The 21036-nt window shown below is 40.8% G+C and overlaps 1 protein-coding gene and 1 pseudogene across 3 annotated transcripts in view; both read right to left on the bottom strand.

Annotated features, from left to right (window-relative positions):
• GALNT17 (polypeptide N-acetylgalactosaminyltransferase 17) overlaps positions 1-21036 on the bottom strand; it is a 553074-nt gene that overhangs the window by 494910 nt on the left and 37128 nt on the right. The window lies entirely within an intron of this gene.
• Positions 1-21036, bottom strand: part of LOC308500152 (UBX domain-containing protein 8-like) — a 107853-nt pseudogene that overhangs the window by 50941 nt on the left and 35876 nt on the right. Inside the window, exons 2-3 of the transcript in view lie at positions 14657-15059; positions 14388-14570 (exon numbers count right to left, since the gene is read on the bottom strand). The product of the transcript in view is annotated as a UBX domain-containing protein 8-like (transcript). The remainder of the gene's footprint in view (positions 1-14387; positions 14571-14656; positions 15060-21036) is intronic.

Here is a 21036-nt window from a genome sequence, read left to right on the forward strand (position 1 = left end):
TCTGATGGCCCCTCCTCTCCAGGGATGGAGACTGCAGTGTCATCGATCCTCTGGGGCCCACACGTCAGACAGACTACCCCACAGCCTCTGTTGGCAGGAAGGTCTGCGTGAAGGACCATGAGAAAAGCTCTCACCCAAGGAGATCCAAACCCTTGTGTGCAGACTTCTCTTTCTTGTCGCAAAACTTCATTTTTTTTTTCTTCAAGAGCTGTGGGGCATGAATCAAAACACACACACTTCATAAACTAAGGTGTATTTTGCACTTAAACTAGATTGCCCCTCAGAAAAACCTACCTTCTCACTCTCCCTGGGCCCATTTCTGGTGAGATGCACTTGTGTCCAGGGGCCAGGATTGTGTCCAAACCTTTGCTGCAGACATTTCAACATATAAAGGTATGTGGTCCCCAACACGCAGCACGATCCCAGCAGTTTCCCACGACGGACCCGGACAGCTGCAACCTACTTGCAGGTCAGCACCTCCTGACTTTTATGTACAAACTATACTCTCAAAACAATAAAGAATTCCACAATGGAAAATAGATGGGTAAAAAGTTATATTAGGAAACAATTTATTTTTATGGCTTCCTTGAAAACAAAACTACTGAGCAAAACTAACAAGAATGATCAAAATAAACACAGCAGACAAACGGGAGCATAACTCAGGAGAGATTCTTACCTGTCTATGGCAAGTCTCTCTGTGTCTTTATCCTAGATCTTATTGATGAATTAATAATTTAAATGTTATCTGCTAAGACTTGGAGATGTCCTCTCTTTTTTGCACCATCTTCTGACAGTGTGGCTGAGTCCATCTGTCAAGAGGTTTAAGCTTTGCTTTAGATACAAAATCCAGAGAAAATGGGAAAGGGAATGGGTAGCAGAGGTGGGGGCCCACTGTCTGCTTGTGTCTTTACCTTTAGGGAGAAAAAAGAAAATAAGAGAAATACAGGCTCTGTCTGAGAAAAAGAGTTGCAGGTTGCAGCAAGACCAGCCTTTGAGTTGGGGAAATTATTTATTTTCCCATTACAGCATCAATCTTCACTTCCATGACCAGGTAGCTGAGTTTGTTTGCACAGGCTCAAATCCCACTCCCATTTTGGTACTGGCTAGGGAACTCACAGCTATGAATCCCTTTTTGGGGTGCTGAGTTTGGGGTTTTAATGGTATTAAGCTGATCGCCCCTTCTTTCCATCATGCTTCCAAGATTGATGAGCACCCAAGAAGCAATGGCAAATGTGAAGTGAAATCCGGTTGATGCATGAGGCTCATGATCAAGCTCCAGGGCCCCTCCCATGCTCTAAGACCAAACCCAACATGAGTTCTTACACTCTCCGCATAAAATATGAAGTCATGGAGTGCCCACAGGAGAAGAGCAAACATGTCAAGATAGTTGGGCCACCCCAGGAAGCAGGGCCCAGTTCAGCTTAGGGCAGCAGGACCTGTGAGAGAAAGCAAAGCAGCCACACTCTCAGGCACAGGTTTTCACAATCCATGACCCAACCCATCATAATCCTGGACCCATCGGGTCCTAGAATCCAACCCAAGTAGGTTAAGTGTTCCCTCTTCCTGTGGGGGATGGAGAGAGATGCAATTTTAGATTCTGGTTTAAAATAACAAAAGAGAGTTAGCCAGCCAAAAAATATAAATCTAAGGACTTAGACCAAAAGAGAAGCAGAAAATTCTCTTTGTTCAAAAACCAGCTTTACACAGATTACCATTTTTGGAGAACCTAAATAGGTAGTTAACATAAAATTTAGATTAGATAACCACCATTATCTAATATATTTCTGTAATTCGAAGGGCACACAGGAATCTGGAATTATCCTAGAGATCTTTACTCTAAAAGTAATAATCCTAAGAGCTAACTTACCATGTGTGGGGACAGAGCCAGGAGTGCAGTTTCCAGGCTCTCAGCCTCACATAGAGAGGTGCTGGCTCAGGTAGTAAATGGCCATCAACTGTGATCGGATGGCCATCAGCTGTGGCTAGTTGGCCGTCATCTGTAACCAGTGAGCCACTGGCCACTAATATAACTGCCGTGGCTACGCTAGCAAAAATGGGGGCTAGCAAGAAGATGGTGGCTGAGCCTGCAAGCGGAGCAATGAGGGTTGCAAACAGTGTGGCTCCTATTTCCTGTTTTTCCAACCCAGCCGCCAGCAAGAATATAGTGGGATGACTCCCTTATCTATAGCTCTGTGGGTATTCCTTTTTGGCCTCACCATGTCCTGCATTCTTATGTGGGGAGCGGGACCAGAGACCCCGCATGACACCCTGCATGACACCGTGTTCCCCCAAAGTAAGACCTAGCCGGACAATCAGCTCTAATGCATATTTTGGAGCAAAAATTAATATAAGACTGGTCTTATTTTACTATAAGAGCAGGTCTTTAATGTAATATAATATAATATAATATAATATAATATAATATAATATAATGTAATATAATATAATACCCAGTCTTATTTTACTATAAGACCAGGTATAATATAAGACTGGGTCAGTGGGGACAGAGCCAGGAGGGCAGTTTCCAGGCTCTCAGCCTCATGTGGAAAGGTGCTGGCTCAGGTAGTAAATGGCCATCAACTGTGATTGGATGGCCATCAGCTGTGGCTAGTTGGCTGTCAGCTGTAACCAGTGAGCCATTGGCCACTAATATAACTGCTGTGGCTACGCTAGCAGCAAATGGGGGCTAGCAAGAAGATGGTGGCTGAGCCTGCAAGCGCGGATTGCAGTTAGCACAGCAGACTGCAATTAGCAGGGTGGATTGCAGCTAGCAAGTGGGGTTGGTTGGTTGACAGAGAAGCAGACAGCAGGTTGCAGGTCATGTGGACCAACCCAGCCACCAGTGAGACTATAGTGGTTTGACTCCCCCACCTATGGCTCCGTGGATGTTCCTTTTTGGCCTCACCATGTCCTGTGTTCCTATGTGGGGAGCGGGACCAGAGACCCCACATGACACTCTGCATGACAGGGTCTTATATTAATTTTTACTCCAAAAGATGCATCAGAGCTAATTGTCCGGCTAGGTCTTATTTTCAGGGAAACAGGGTAAGCGTTCCTGAGTGTTCACTCCAGGTAGAGCCTGTGCCTCATCACTTGCACAATGACTGACTGCAATTATTACTCCCATTTGAAGACACAGAAACTGAATTACAGATTGGATAATGCCCCAGGTTTCACAGTTTGTGTGGCAGACTGATTCCACATTCAGAACTTTTATGCTCTGCCATAAACTCCCTCCATTGTTTCTCATGCAATTTTCAGTACTGCTGTAAGAGTTAATTGACAATTCCAATTAACACCAACTGACAACATTTACAGGTGTGACTACACGTAGACTAATGTAACATGGGTCTGTAATACTACCCACCACACAGGAAAGCCAAGAAGGAGGTAAATCCATGACCCTTTTTACATAACCAGCTGTTTTTCATCTTGAGAGAGGGAAGGGAATTCTGACAACTGGGCCAGGGAGTTGGCAATTTTAGTTACAGATGACAGTATCTAACCCAACCGAGACTATCCTAAGAGAGTAAGTCTCTTAGATGGCTGAGCAAAACTGAGGAGGATTTTTCTGAGGTAAAGTATGTGTCATTAAGACACACAGCAGATGGGCTGCATCTGATTATAAGCTTTCTACGGAAGTCTAAGGGCCAGAGCTGAGGAAAATCGCAATTAGGCCACAGCACCCAAGAGAGGAAATATGAAGTCACCCAAAGGACATGGTTACCACATACGATGTGTATTAGTTTGCCAGGAAGCCTAACAAAGTACCATAGACTGGAGGGCTTAAACAACAGAAATTTATTTTCCCAGTTTTGGAAGCTGCAAGTCTGAGATCAAGGTGTCAGCAGGGTTGGTTTCGCCTTGGCTTACAGATGGTTGCCTTCTCATATGTCATCACAAGGGCTTTCCTCTGTGTCAAGATTTCCTTCCAATAAGGACACCAGTCGTACTAGAGTAGGGCCCACCCTAACGACCTCATGTTAACTTAATTACCTCTCTAAAAACCTTATCTCCAAATATACTTACATTCTGAGATACTAGGAGTTAGGACTTTAACACACGACTCTTGGCGGGGGGGACACAATTCAGCCCATGACACACTATGTGGCAGTTCTTAGTCAGGGTGTAGTTGTTGCTGCCACTGCCTTGTATGCTGGTTTTCACAGACAAGCAGCAGACACTGGACTCTGGCCTGGGGGATGGGGTGGCAAGACATCCTCGAAGGGTCAGACGTCAGGGTCTTGGCAAGTAACTCCCAGAATGAACTCTCACCTGGGGAAAGCACAAGGGAAAAGTCCCTGGGAGGAATTCAGTAGTCCCCGGAGGGGCCCTGATCTCAAAACTCTGCACTGAGGGCCTTTGTAAAGCACATGCCGTCTGGGTGAATAGGGAGTAATTGGGGGGAACAGCAGCGTGTCACAGCACGCCAGTGGTGTTGCTCAGGGTTACTCTCCTGTCTTCAAGACCTGGTCTGGGGGGAAGGGTGTGAGGACAGCCAAGCCGTCAGCCACATGGGACCAGAGGGATGAAATGGTTAAATGCCCAACTAGAGTGAACATGCTCCCAAGTGTTCAGGCTCATTTCCCTGAGAAAAGACAAAGGCAGCCAGGTCCCTGTCACCTTCTCAGGCACTGTGTCTGCCAGGAACTGACACTAAATTAAAAAGTTGAACCTCCTCACTCTTCACATCACTAAATTCCACCAGGTCCACAATTCTTCAACAGCCCACACAGTTCACTGGCACGAAGTAGCTTGTTCTAAGAAACAATTATCCTCTGCAACCAAAGGCCCAGCTTGCAAAGTCTGAAAACATGAAGTGGTTCATTTACATAAACATTCTTTTCTTTGCAAACCAAACAGAAACCCAAGAAGACCCCAGCATATTGGCAAGAGGTGCAGGTTGTGCTACCCAATGCTACATGATGGCATGATTAGCAAATTAGCTAATGAACATAATGTAATCCCAGGAGGACCTCCCAATGTGTGTGCTGCTGGAGCCAGCCAGCTCTGCCCTCCCAGGACACAGGGTCTGCAGTAACACGTGGAAAGCCTCCTCATTTGCTCACAAAGAATTTGTGGCAGAACATACAGTGCTCTCAAAATGTTACCCGAGAGGCTCCAGAAACCAGGTTCTAGGTTTAAGTGAAATAATAAAGTAAATTTCTGATAAATATTAAATTGTGATTTGTGATCCCAAAGATACCTCTCTGACAATCAAATCCAACACACAAGACTGGATAAAAACATTCCTATACAGTCAGCCTTGAAGCATAAAGGGCAGACAGTGGAATTCATAAAGGCATCTGGACTATGAACAGTTGATTCTCAAAGTGTAGCCCTGTGCTAGCAGCATCAGTGTGACTTGTTAGAGATCTAATTTGGGGGCCAACTCCAGACCTACTGACTCAGAAACTCAGGTGGGACCCAGAAACTGTCCTCACAGTGATCCCAATTCACACATAAGTTAGGAGGCTGTTAATTTAGTGAACTGTAAACAAGCTTCATCCCCTCAGCATTCTACCCATCGCCATTCAGTATTTCAACTAACATTCATTGATCGCTATGTGGCAGGTACAGTGAAAGGCACAGGTGTCCACAATTAATAAAGAGGCTACCCTTGACCTTCCGTCTCTTTTCTCTCTTACATCCTGTCACCTATGTCCTCACAGTTCTTCCTTTGCAAAGATTCCAATATCTGTTTTCCTTTCCATTTCTACAACCATGCTCATCATATGACCCTCACTCATTGCACCAGCATCGCAACCTGCTCTCCTTGCCCCTGTTCTTCCCGGAGCCCTACCTTCATCATGCACACCACTGGCCCTCTTTGTCCCAGAACTCCTCTGCTCAAACACTGCAGTGTTCCCCACGATCCCCCACATCTGGTCCAAACATCTCCACTTGACTTTCAGGGTCTCCAAATTGTCTGCCCCAAACCTGCCTGTCCATCCTTTGAGCAGTTTTCCCTCCCTAATCAAAATAAAAGTAAACTCCTAAAGGCAGCACCGTAATTCATGCATTTCCCTAGGTATGTAGTGATGTACGGAAACAAGAGGCATGTCATACAAAGGGCAAAGCACTTAACACACCCAACTCAATTTTTCATTCACAGAAAGGTGACATTAAGAACCACTATGCATTCACAAGATGACTTAGTTTGGGAACAAATTATCACAGACTGGGTGGCTTAAGCAACAGGTTTATTTCTCATAGTTCTAGAGGCTGGTAAGTGCAAGATCAGGGTGCCTATAGATCTGGTGTCTTGTGAGGACCATAATCCTGGCAGGCAAATGTTATCTTTCATCCCCATGGTAGAGAGCAGAAAGCACGCGAGCTCTCCTGTGTCTTGTTTAAAAAAAAAAAAAAGTTTTAATTGTTTTACTTTTTAAAATATTACTACACCTAAAACTTTGCAAATGTTACAATTCAATAAAGGCAAAATTATATGAATTTCAAACATTAGTTAAGATTAATATATACCCATCAAAAGAACTTTACGTCTGATGTCATCAAAAGGGCAGCGTGAGGTGAGCCTCTGGAAATCTCCCCTAGAATTTACAACAAATCGAACAACCATAACTCCACAAAGGACCCTGTGCACAGCAGACAGGCAAGACGAAGAAGCCCACTACTGAATTCACCTAAAGGTGGGCAAATTGCGCGAGCAGGAGAGGAGGGAAGGAAGAAGGGTGGAGACGGAGCCGCGTGGGCACAGGACGCAGACCTAGCTCAGTGCTCCGAGCTCGCTGCATCCCACAACTACTGCAGCTGTAGGAGAGGGAAGAAATCCAACTTCTAACACTCCATTTATGGCCCACAGGGCTAAGGGGACAACATATAACACGGCTGAACACAACGCTCACGGCATAAACCTAGGAGAAAAGACTGAAGGAAGAACGCTGAAAACGGTGGTTTATGACCTCACTGCCGAGCAGAGAACGGAAGCCTTAGGCACTGAGACTAGCCGCCCCCGCCCTACCCTCCCAGAGCTCGCCCCACCCTCACCTGCTCAGTGCTAGAAGCGGAACAGTAGCAGTGTCAGACCAAAACAACAGAATATTTGCAGCTTTGAGAACTGCGCTCCGCAGACACAGATTCACAGACCAACTAGTAATGGCAAAGAGGAGGGAGCTGTGGAAACAGGACCAGCTGTGGTGGTGGTTGCCACCATTGCTCTGGGCCACCTCTCACAACTCACCCGCCCTTATCCCCACCTATCTGGGCAGATCCCTGCAGCAATAAACAGAACTGCTGAAACACAGGGGCTCTGAATCTGGTGCAGGAAGAGCTTTGGAACGTCAAAAGATCTCTGAATACACACACGGATGAGGCGCCCTATGACCTAAGAAAACTGTTAACAGAGGAGAAGCCCACCTTCCAGAAAATCTCCCCACTGCATAAGAACCTGGAATAGTGCAGAGAAAACATAACACTACAGTGTGAGAGAAGAAAAACGCTGCAGTCAAAGAGAAAATAAAACACTCTACCAACACGTACTTGAAAACAAAAGAATGACCTCTTCCTATCAACCTGTTGCAGAACCCCTCTTGTAGATGTCTAGGAAGAGAAATAATAAATCATTAACTGCCATGAATAACCAAGGCAACAAGACAGCACAAAAAGAAAATGAAAAGTCTCCAGAAAATGAACTTTAAAATATGGAAGTGTGTGACTTAAATTACAGAGAATTCAAGATTGCAGTTCTGAAAAGACTCAATGAGATGCAAAAAAAACACAGAAAGGCAGTTTAATAAACTCACAAACACAATCAAAGAACAACATGAACATTTTACCAAAAAGATTAAAATTTTAAAAAACACCCCAAAAAAATTTCTGGAGAATAAGAACTCAATAGAAGAAATGAACAACGAAATAGCCAGTTTAGGTACTAGAGTTGACGAGATGGAGGAAAGAATCAGTGACATCGAAGACAGAAAACTACAAATGACATGGATGGAAGAAAAAGAGACTTAAGAATTAAAAGAAATAAAAGAACTCTACAAGAACCTTCTGACTCCATCAGAAAGAGCAATATAAGAATAATGGGCATACAAGAAGGGGAAAAGGGAGAAGGGAAAAGAGAGTATATTCAAACAAATAGTCAATGAAAACTTCCCAAACTTGTGGAAAGAGCTGGATCCTTGAATCCAAGAAGCAAATAGAACACCTAATTACCTCAACCCCAACAGGCCTTCTACAAGGTATATTGTATTGAAGCTGTCAAAAATCAACGACAAAGAAAGAATCCTCAAGGCAGCCAGGGAAAAGAAGACGGTAACCTACAAAAAAAAAAAAAAACTCATTAGATTATCATCAGATTATTCAGCAGAAACTGTACAAGCCAGGAGGGAATAAAAACAAATATTCAAACTATTAGAAAAGAGAAATTATGAGCCAAGAATAATATACCCAGCAAAGATATCCTTTAGATATGAAGGAGGAATAAAGACCTTTCCAGACATACAGAAGCTGAGGGAATTTTCTAATACATGACCTGCACTGCAAGAAATACAAAAGGAGGCTATTTGACCACCATCAACAGGGACAATTTCTGGCAACGAAAACATAAAAAGGGGGAGAGTAAAAGCCTGAACCGGAATATGGGAATGGAGAAAGTAAGCGTGCTGAAGAAAATGGAATACTCTAAATATTAAACTTTCTTTTACATAAACTTAAGGGAAACCACTCAAAAAAAAATCCAGAACTGAAATATACACTGTAATTAAAGAAGAAACAGTGGGAAAAATCATAGAATACCACCACACAGAAGTAATAGACAAACAAAAAGGCAAAGAAACAATGGAGACACAGTCTTACAAAAAACTAAAGACAGAATGATAGGAAACCCTCACATATCAATAATCACCCTAAATGTAAATGCACTGAACTCACCAATAAAAAGGCACAGATTAGCAGATAGGATCAGAAAACTAAACCCAACCATATGCTGTCTCCAGAGACACAGCTACAAGGACAAGTATAGACTCAAAGTGAAAGGGTGGAAATTGACACTCCAACCAAATGGTACCCAGAGAAAATCAGGTGTAGCCATAATGATATCAGATGAAACAGAGTTCAGGGTGAAAAAGATAACAAGGGACAAAGATGGACATTTCATAATGGTAAAGAAAACTATACAACAAGAAGACATAACAATCATCAATATTTATGCCCCCAATCAGGAAGCACCAAAATATACCAAGCAACTACTAACAAAACTAAAGGGAGAAATTGACCAAAACATAATTATACTAGGGGACTTAAATCCATCATTGACAGCTATGGACAGATCATTCAAAGAGAAAATAAATACCGAAATAGCAGCCCTAAAAGAACATTAGATGAAATGGACATAATTGACAAATATATAGAGCACTTCATCCTAAAACATGAGACTACACATTTTTTTCTAGTGTACATAGAACATTCTCAATGACAGACCATATAATGGGACATAAAACCTGCCTCCACAAATTTAAAAAGATTGAAATCATACCAAGCATATTCTCTCATCACAAGGCTTTAAAATTGGATATCAACTGCAAAAACAAAGCAGGAAAAACCACAAATACATGGAGATAAAACAACATACTTTTAAAAAAACGACCGGGTCAAAGAAGAAATTAGGAGAGATCAAAAGATACATAGAAACAAATGACAATGAAAATACATCCTACCAAATTTTGGGGATGCAGCAAAAGCAGTTTTAAGAGGGAAATTTATATCATTACAGGCCTATCTCAAGAAAGAAGAAATACCCCAAATAAATAACCTCACATTACACCTTAAACAACTAGAATAAGGACAAATGAAACCCAAGGTCAGCAGAAGAAAGGAAATTTATAAATCAGAGCAGAACTAAATAAAATAGAGAACAAGAAGACAATAAAAAAAATTAATGTGACAAAGAGCTGGTACTTTGAAAAGATTAACAAAATTGACAAACACTTGGCTAGACTCACTAAGATAAAAACAGAGAAGACACTAATTAACAAAATCAGAAATGAAAAAGGGGAAGTCATCACGGATGCCCCAGAAATACAAAGCATCATCCAAGAATACTATGAAGGACTATAAATTCAATACCCAAATTACTGAATTTACCACCAAATTCAATAACCTAGAAGAAAAGGACAAGTTCTTAGAAACATATAGCCTTCCTAGGCTGAACCATGAATAACTGGAAAATCTAAACAGACAAATCACCAGTAACAAAACTGAATCAGTCATCAAAACCCTTTCCAAAAGCAAAAGTCCGGGACCAGATGGCTTCACTAGTGAATTCCACCAAACCTTCAAAGAGGATCTAATACCAATCCTGTTCAACCTCTTCCAAAAAATTGCAGAAGAGACAGTATTCCCTAATTCATTTTATGAGGCCAACATTACCATGATACCAAAACCTGGTAAGAATAACACACACAGACACAAAAGAAAATCACAGACCAATATCTCTGATGAATACTGATGCAAAAATCCTAAACAAAATTCTAGCAAATTGAATGCAACAATGCATTAAAAAGATTATTCATCATGACCAAGTGGGGTTCATCCCAGGGGCACAAGGATGGTTCAACATCCACAAATCCATCAATTTTATACATCACATAAACAAAATAAAGGACAAAAATCATATGATTATATCAATTGATGCAGAAAATGCATTTGACAGGATACAACATTCATTTATGATTAAAACACTTAATAAAATAGGTACGGAAGAAAAATAACATAATAAAGATCATATATGACAAACACTCAGCTAATCTAATAATGAATGGTGAAAAACTGAAGCCCTTTGCTCTACATTCAGGAACACGACAGGGCTGTCCCCTATCACCTCTGCTGTTCAACACAATGTTGGAAGTCCTCGCCAGAGCCATCAGGCAAGAGAAAGAAATAAAAGGCATCCAAATTGGGAATGAAGAAGTTAAATTGTCAGTCTTTGCAGATAACATGATGCATATAGAAAATGCTAAGGACTCCACCAAAAAAACTATTAGAAACAATCAACGAATACAGTAAAGTTGCTGGCTACAAAGTCCATTGCATTCCTATATACTAACAATGAATTCTCAGAAAAAGAAATAAAACAAATGATACCTTTTGCAATATCAGCAAAAAGAAGAAAATACCTAGGAATAAACTTAACCAAGGATGTGAAGGACCTATATACTGAAAACTATGAGACATTTTTAAAAGAAATTGAAGAAGACACAAAGAAATGGAAAGACATTCCATGCTCATGGATTGGAAGAATCAACATAGTTAAAATGGCCATATTACCCAAAGCAATATACAGATTTAATGTAATCCCCATCAAAATCCCAATAACATATTTTAAAGAAATAGAATGAAAAAGTCATCAGATTTGTTTGGAACCACAAAAGACCCCGAATAGCCAAAGCAATCTTAAGAAAAAAGAACAATGCTGGAGGTATCACACTCCCTGACTTCAGCTTGTACTATAAGGCAACAATAATCAAAATAGTATGGTACTGACAGAAAAACAGACACACAGACCAATGGAACAGAATTCAGAATCCAGAAATAAAACCACATAAATATGGACAGATAATTTTTGACAAAGAAGCAGAAAACATACAATGGAGAAAAGACAGCCTCTTCTATAAATGGTGCTGGCTGAATGGGAAAGCCAATGCAAAAGAATGAAACTGGACTGCTATCTGTCACCATGTACCAAAATTAATTCAAAATGCAGCAAAGACAAGTATAAGACCTGACACAATAAACTGTGTAGAAGAAAACATAGGTACTAAACTTATGAACCTTGGGTTCAAAGAGCATTTTATGAATCTGACTTCAAAGGCAAAGGAAGTAAAAGCTAAAATAAACGAATGGGACTATATGAAACTTAAAAAAAAACTTAAAAGCTTCTGCACAGCAAAAGAAACCATCTACAAAATAAAGAGGCAACCAACTGAATGGGAGAAGATTTTTGCAAACAGTGCCTCCGATAAGGGGCTATTATCCAAAATATACAAGGAAATCATGCAACTCAACAACGAAAAAACAAACTACCCAATTGAAAAATGGGCAGAGGACCTAAAGAGACATTTCTCCAAAGAGGACATAAAAACGGCAAATAGACATATGAAAACATGCTCAACATCACTAATCATCAGAGAAATGCAAATAAAAACCACAATGAGATATCACCTCACCCCAGTTAGAATGGCTATCATCAACAAGTCAAATAGTAACAAGTGTTGGAGAGGCTGTGGAGAAAAAGGAACCCTCATACACTGTTGGTGGGAATGCAGACTGGTGCAGCCGCTATGGAAGGCAGTGTGGAGGTTCCTCAAAAAATTACGAATAGAATTACCATATGACCCAGCAATCCCTCTCCTGGGTATCTACCCAAAAAATCTGAAGACATTTATCCATAAAGACACGTGTGCTCCAACGTTCAATGCAGCTTTGTTTACGGTGGCCAAGACATGGAAACAACCAAAAGGTCCTTTGATAGATGAATGGATAAAGAAGTTGTGGTATATATACACAATGGAATAATATTCGGTGGTAAGAAAAGATGAAATAGGACCATTTGTGACGACATGGATGGATCTTGAGAGTATAATGCTAAGCGAGATAAGTCAGACAGAAAAAGCAGAGAACCCTATGATTTCACTGATATGTGGTATATAAATCAAAAACAAACAAAAAAAAGAACAAGACAAACAAATGAGAAAGAAAAACTCATAAGACACAGACAATAGTTTAGTGGTTACCAGAGGGTAAGGGGGTTGGGGGGTGGGAGATGAGGGTTGGGGGGATCAAATATATGGTGATGGAAGGAGAACTGACTCTGGGTGGTGAACACACAGTGGGATTTATAGATGATGTAATACAGAATTGTACACCTGAAATCCATGTAACTTTACTAACAATTGTCACCCAAATAAACTTTAATTTAAAAAAAAGAAAATATAAAAAAAAAAACTTTAAAGCCTTAGAGAGTTTTGAGTATTCTTTAAAGCTTTTGTTTGTTTGGTTGGTTTTTTTGTTTGTTTGTTTGTTTGTTTATTGGGGAATATTGGGAAACAGTGTGTATTTTTCCAGGACCCATCTGCTCCATGTCAAGTCGTTCTTTTCAATCTAGTTGTGGAGGACACAATTCACTGGTCCATTTGGGAATCAAACCAGCGACCTTTGTGTTATGAGCACCATGCTCTAACCACTGAGCAAACCAGCGGCCTCCTCTAAAATTTTTAATTTCTAGATATACAACAGAATAAACATTCCTACCTATACAACTTTGAAGAGTTTCACTAAATTGTGAAATATTCACTGTGGTTAAAATGGACAGAAGGGCAGAAACCAAAGTCACATGACTTTGTTTTACAACATACTAATAAATGATGCCAGCTAGGAAAAATACAAATTATTGAGTGCTTTATTGTATACACATTTTTACCTAGTTTTCATTTATTACACTATAAAATGGCACATTCCAAACATTATTATATGCAGAGAGCACTCCTTTTCTAATCGTTTATGTCCACATATTCCCATGGATATCAACATTAATGTGTTTACTGCCTTGAGCTCAGTCAATGTATGGCAAGATTTTAATGTGAATCCTGTATTGTCCTGTAAAGTCATGGCACAATTGATTTTATGGAACAGATAGTTCTCATTTCTTAACTAGTTGTTTGGTTCTTTTTCTTCCATATTGAGTACGGTATCCTCAATTATTCCTATGTCCTGCAGTGACCACCCTCCCTGCACTTGCAGAGGCCTTCTGAGAAAGGAAGCAGAAAGGCAGTATAAGGACAGAGTCCCAGTGAGCAGTTTCCAGGCTCTCGGCCTCACATGGAAAGGTGCTGGTTCAGTTATTAGATGGCCATCAGCTGTAATCAGATGGCCATCCGCTGTGACTGGGTTGCCATCAGCTATTACCGGTTAGCCATTAGCCATTAATATAACTGCTGTGGCTATGCTAGGGAGTTGGGTGGCAGAGGCAGATGGCGGATTATGGCTAGGAAGTGGGGTTAGCAAGCGTGGATTGCGGGTTGAGGTCATGTGGATCCTACTTCCTGTATCTCACCTGGCCACCATCGAGACTGGAGTGCAGGAAGACCCCTCTTTGGGGTACTGGAGGACGTTTGGATTTCTGTCTTGACCAGGCGCAACCGAGAATATAGTGGTATGAATTCCCTATCCATAGCTCCATTGGTGTTCCTTTTTGGCCTCACCTTACTTTGTCCACCCACCGAGAATGGGAGTGGGACCAGAAACCCCGCATGACAGGCAATATAGGGATGTGTGGTACCCAATCTTCATCATCCAGTCAAACAGGACTTGATGTTAAAGGAAACAGGAGATGTATTTAATTTTCAAAAAAAAAAAAAAAAGCTTACTTCTTCAGTGGTTTCAGGAGGTTCTTCAGGTAAATCTGGAACCTTCTTCTGTGTGGGCCATTCAGCAGGTGGTGAAACTTTGGTTAAAGGCTTATGCAAGTTTGGCCTCTATGCTGCTTCTGTTTGATGTTTCACAATATGTCTGACTCTCATTTTCAAGCACCAAATCTTCCTCACCCTTTACTGAAGCGTTCTGTTATGTTAGAGCTTTATAAGGCTCTAAGTTATATGCTCTTATGCACCAAACACCACTTAGCCATTCGACACACAAATATACCTAAGTTTATGACCATTCTTTAACTTCCAGGGTTCATCCATCACCTGGTAAAAGCACTCTTCCAGTTTTTTCTATTTCATTTCCTGGTAAGGTTTTAGAACATTCTCTATGCTTCTGCTGGCTTTTTCACCTTGTGCCTCTTGTTGGTTTTTTTCCTGACAAGTTTTTGCCTTTTCTCATTCTTCTCTTCATCTTCTTTCAGATAAACTTGGGAAGATTTAAATGAGTTAAGCAATGAGGTAGTCACAGAAACAAAATAGGAAGAGCAAGCAGAAAGAAAATCTGGCCACACAGCAAAATTACATCTTTAAATCCTAGATTCAGGATCCCATACCAGAGCTCCAGACACAAGAGAGGAAGAGCAGAAAGGAGAAAAATGCCAACATCTCCTGTCTCTTCTTATGTGGGCACTAATCCCATTCATGACAGCTCCACCCTCGTGACATAATCACTTCCTAAATTCCCCCCACTTCCTAATTCTATCAAACTAGAAATTAAGATTTCAATATATGAATTGGTGGGGGGAGGGGAAAACAGTCCATAACACAGGAGTATTGTGAAGATCAAAATGAGGTACTACATTTGAAAGCTATCAGTAAAATATTATACAGGTAACCCCCATATAACACGGCTGTTAGGTTCCAAAAGTGCCGTGTTATGTGAATCCGTGTTATACGAAACAAAGAACTAATACAAAAAAGGGGATTAGGGGATTTAAAAAAAATTTTTTAAAAAAAATACTATTATATTTTTATAAGAGAAATGTCTTTATTAAATATCACCAAAGTATAACATATTAATATGTATTAAATAATGTTTTCTTCGTCATCATTACTAAGCACCATTAACCAAGGGCGTTTTGTTTGACAAGATATCTTCATCCTTTGAACTTAATACCCCATGAACAAAATGGATTTAAAATTCTAATAAATTTTAAAATTCTGTAGTCAAATCTGATACGACATCCATTGAATGAAAAATTTCAAATGAGATATCTTTTGCTCTTAAAAGCTCTTATTACACTCTGTGTTCTTTGAGGATTTCTCTAATTCTCAAACTGTGTTAGAGTGAAGCCATTTTCTAGGATGCCGTATTATACAAGGGTTTTTCACCAATTCTCAAACCATGTTATAGAAGTGCCGCGTTATACGGGGGTTACCTGTATAAGGCATGAAAAAGCCTTATTTCCCACCACTCATTTTATATGAAATCTTAATAAATCTCACTGTTATCTTGATCATAGTGATGACTTCAAAGATGAAAACATATGAAAACTTATACAATTGTATACTTCAAATATGTACAGTTTATTATATATCAATTATACCTCAATAAATCTGTAAAAAAAAAGGTGTCTCTTTGTTGACCCTGGCTTCTAATATTGTCAGGATAGCTTGTATAGACTAACCCTCCTGCAGTTAACAGTTATCAAGTCTGGAAAAATTGTATTTTTTAATGTATTTAAAGGTACTGGAGAGGGACCAAAAGCAGCAGAAACTGGACAGGAGCCTACCCTTGAATGACAATGGCAGAAGGTGAGATTTGTGGTTTGCAGCAGACATTTGCCTGAGGGCACTCACCAGTTTCTCGTGCATCTAGGGATGGAAGAAAGCCACAAACTTAACTGACTTGAAGTATCAGAGGAAAACTTGGTGGCTAGAAGAACAACCAGAAAATTAGATGTAAAATCTTGGGAGAGAGGCAACTGCAAATGGGATAAAGTCCACTCAGATCCATGGCTGACTCCTAAACTACACATGATGTGAGAGACCACAGTGGGTATGATGGAAAAGCAAAAGCTAGAAGCTGAAAGAAATAAGCAGACATGTAAGCTGCTGCCTAGCACAAGGGACTGACTGTAGACTTTGAATCCAGCCAAGTTAACTATTAGAAAAAATCCTGTTGAAATAAACATAACAGGATCCAGAGTCTCTATAATGTATATTTAATAATGCCCAGTAATTGATCAAAAATCACTAGACATGAAAAAAAGAAGAAAATATAACCCATCTTCATCGCTTCTCAGCCTTTTGGCTAAGATCAAGTGTGAAAGTATAACCCATCTTCAAGAACAAAAAATGTTTTCAATCAACCAAAAAATAACCCAGATGTTTAAATTAGCAGACAAGGACTTTAAAGCAGCAAGTCTGTGTGTGTACATATTATACATAAATATGTGTATATACACACACACACACACACACACACATTCAAAAATTTTAAATGAAAATATATACACAATGAATGAACATATAGGTTATAGCAACCCAGAAATTAGATACTGTAAAAAAGAATCAAATAGGAATTCTAGAAATTAAAAGTACAATAACTGGAATGAGATTAGTAGCAGATTAGAGACAGCAGGAGAGTCTGTGAATTACAAGCTAAATCAATAGAAACTATTCAATCTGAAAAACAGCAAAGAAAATAAGATTGAATTAAAATGAACCGAGCCTCAGAGATCTGTGTGACAATATCAATCAGTTCAACTTATATCTGGAGTCCAAGAAGAAGAGGAAATAGAGACTAAGGCAGAATAATCTTGAAGAAATAGTCCTAAAACTTCCAAATTTAGTGAAAGACGGACTTATAAATTTAAGAAACTCAACAAAATCCAAGCACAGTAGATATAAAGAAAACTATAAAACTGGTGAGTGCCCTCAGGCAAATGTTTGCTGCTATAAAAAAAAACATACCTCTACGCAAATTGCTGAAATATTAAGTTAAAATCTTGAAACCCTCCAGTTAAAACTGATACATTACATACATAAGAAAAATAATACAAGTGATGATGGACTTCTCATCAGAAACCATGGAGGCCAGAAGACAGTGGAACAGTATTACAAGCAGCAAAATTCTCCTTCAAATGAAAATAAGATAAAGACATTTTCATACAAACAAAATTATGGAATTTATCATAAGCAGACCTGCAGTCCCAGAAATCCTGAAGAAAGTTCCCCTGAAGGTAAATGATTCTAGATGGTTATTCAAATCTACACGAAGGAGTGACTATCACTGGAAAGGAAATGTATGTAGTGGTCTCTGAATTAAAAACAGAGGGATACTGGAAAAACTACACATTTCAAAATACTACCGAAAGCTTTAGGCAAGCAAACTTTATCTTCCTTGTTTACTTTTCTTAATTTTAATAGAAATTTTACTGTATAAAATTTTAATATTGATTTGAAAGTCCTATAATTCTTTCCAAAGCATTTCAATTTTTGTCTTAAATCAAAATGTTCCCTATCTGCTGATTCTATTCACATAGCCCACAGTCTAGATTCAATTTGATAGCTCTACTCAACTTTTCCTGATAAAAGCAAAAGTCTTCTCACAGTCAGGATGAAATAATTAAATAATTTTAATAAGACTTTTAAAACAAAGGTAAATAAACTCATACAAACTATATGCAAGCTCATCTAAGCAGATTGATGATAGAGTCATTTAGAATGAAACACACCTCTGCCATGTTCCCTGCTTTTGTTCGTGCTGGTAATCTAGAATGCTTTTCCCATCATATCCACCATCTCTGTATATCCAACTCTGTCTGACTTTCAAAGCACAGCTCAAAGCACAGCTCTTCTCAAAGAAACATCCCCTCTTCTCCCAGGACAGGAGGGCTCCCTCCCTATATGGAACTCTTTCAGCATTTCAGTGCTTTCTAACTTGAATTATACTTGTTTGTGTCTCATCTGCTGGGAATAAGATTTTCAGTCAGGGTTTGCAGAATAAACTCAGTATCAGAACCAACCAGGCAAGATGATAGTAAATCAGAGTCCAGATGCAGGAAGTCGAGAGTGAGGAGTGGGGTAGGGTATTCCTAGGCTTTCTGGAAGCAGTGATAGATATTAGTCTGCCCAGAGGCAGAGGAGGGGGTATAACGTTGCTGGTGCTGAGTTTGATGCAGGAATCAAGAGAACCAAGTGTATACAAATGTCCCATAAAGTATAAGGACAGTGGTTTGGCTTCTCCTCTCAGACAGAACCCTGTGTGCTTCAAAAGAGACACGGGCAACAGTGCACCCAACGGGAAACCAGAGGCCACAAAAAGCCCAGTTAGCACCTTTTACATCGCTTTGTTCAGAGTTGTCTCCTTGGAGCTTAACACCAGGCTTTCTATCCCCTTAGAGAGAGAGCTCCTTCGGACAATGTTGGCGTTTACACATGAACTCCAGGTTCCAGCATACCACCCATGCTCAGTAAATGCCTTCTGGATGAATTCCATAAATGCTGGGTCCTGTCTGGCTGCTGTCACCCATGCAGGGAAGCAGATGCAAAGCGCCACAGCATTCCTGAGGCTTGTAAAGAACTGGCTGCCTCCACTCGGGCTCACAGTACACAGCAGCCTTCTAGGAGACCCAGAGAAGCCAGGAAAACAAACTCAGCTCACAGGTAGCAGAAAGCTACCGAGAAACACAGTTTCCCGTTGCTGGAATAATGCTACATCTGTGTACATGCAGTTTAGGAAGCTGTTCTGATGCAAGATTTCCTAACAAATCAGTGGGACCCAAAGCCAAATGCCCTCCTTGTCACAGCCTATCCCTCCACGCACACGGCCCTCTCAGGCGATGACCTCCCTCACCCCAGAGGTCCACGTGTCATCTCAGACTCTTTGCTCTTCCTTTTTCTCCACACTCCCCACATCCAACTATCAATTCCTGTCACTTTAGCCCCTGGACAGAGTGTATTTTCCAAAATTGGCCAACAGCAATATTTCCAGATCCACATGCTCTTCTGGAACCCTGTCATTCCCCCATCAAGAGGTGGAGACTATTTTCTCTCCTCTTAAACTTGTGACTGCCTCATGAACGGAATGTGGCAAAAGCGATGGGACATGAGTTCAGAGGTTACATTACAAAATTCAACGTCATTCCATCCGGTGTTCCCACTGTCTTTCACCTACTCTCTCCCTCTCTCCTCCACCCTGTCTCTCTCTGCACTCACCCTCATAACCCAGATGCCATGTGGTGAAGAACGCCAGGCCACACTGAGAGACCACACGTAGGTGTTCCAAATGAGATCCTAGCCAACAGCTAGCGTCAACCACTCAGGTATGAACAAGCGGGGGTTCAGATGAGTACCCGTCCTTGCCTTCGAGTCATTATAGGTGACACTGAGTGGACCAGAAAAAAGGCAGCCTTGCCCAAACTGCAGATTTATAAGCAAAATAAATATTGTCATTATTTTAAGCCATTAAGTTTTGTGACAATCTTAATTATCATAAGCCATAATCACTGAAATAACCTTATAAATATCTCTGAGCCCTCACTCTCCAACCCACGTGCCAAATTTTAGTTCAGGCCACCATCACCTCTCACTTCAACAATTTTAACAGACTTTCAATGAGTCTTGCCCAACTCCATTCCCTTCCTTCTCTAGTTCATCCCCCATGCTCCTTCCAAGGGGCACTCTAAAACACAAATCACTCCCCTGCTTAAACTCTGATAGATGATGATGGATGGATGGATACATATAGGTAAGACACAGAAAGATGGATGAAGCAAATATGGAAAAACATTAATTGTAGAATCTAGAGGTTGAGTTTATGAATATCATACCATTCTTTCTATTTTTAAATGTTTGAAATTTTTCACTTAAAAGATTTTCAAAAAATGAAAACGAGCCTTCAGTTGCTCCCCATAGATAGAAATCCAAGCATGCAAGCCTCTTCTTCATTGGCGTCTGCTGATGCCCTGTCCCACGTGTGGGCCCTCCCCACGGGCTCCAGCCCTCCAGGCATACCTCACCACCTGCAGATCTCTGAGGGGGCCGAGGTCCATACCTTGTGCCCTGCTCTGGCATGGCCTCTGCTTACGTGAACTCCACCCAGTCTCTTCTGGGCCAACCTGTGAAGGTGTCAACACTCAGCTCAGGTATCCCCTCTACTGGAAGTCCTCTGCAGCACACCCCCAGAGTGGCTTGGGTTTACTTACCATCACCTTTCTCCTGCATGAAGCTCCTCAAGGGCAGGGCTGGGCCTACCCATCTGCCCACTGCACGCCCAGCACGGTGCTGGGACACGGCAAGCACTGACAAGTCTCTAAAGCTGCCTCAGAGAAAAGACAGCAAACAGACAGAAGTGGGTTCAAGTACAGTGTACTCAGGCCTCTTCCTCTCTGACCCTTGCCTGACCCCCACTGATCACAGGTATGCAGTCTACAACTAATATCTACTGTGTGTCTATTTTGTGCCAAGCACTGTTCTAGGTATTGAGAATACGTGTGAATAAAACAGGAAAAAGCCCCTGAACTCATGTGGCTTACTTCTGATAAAAAAAGATAATAACACTAGAAATATGAGGGTAAGGGGGTGGGGGGTGGGTGATGAGGGTAAAGGGGATCAAATATATGGTGATGGAAGGAGAACTGACTCT

This window comes from Rhinolophus hipposideros, assembly GCF_964194185.1.
Source record: "Rhinolophus hipposideros genome assembly, chromosome: 7".
In the NCBI taxonomy this organism is placed as follows: domain Eukaryota; kingdom Metazoa; phylum Chordata; class Mammalia; order Chiroptera; family Rhinolophidae; genus Rhinolophus; species Rhinolophus hipposideros.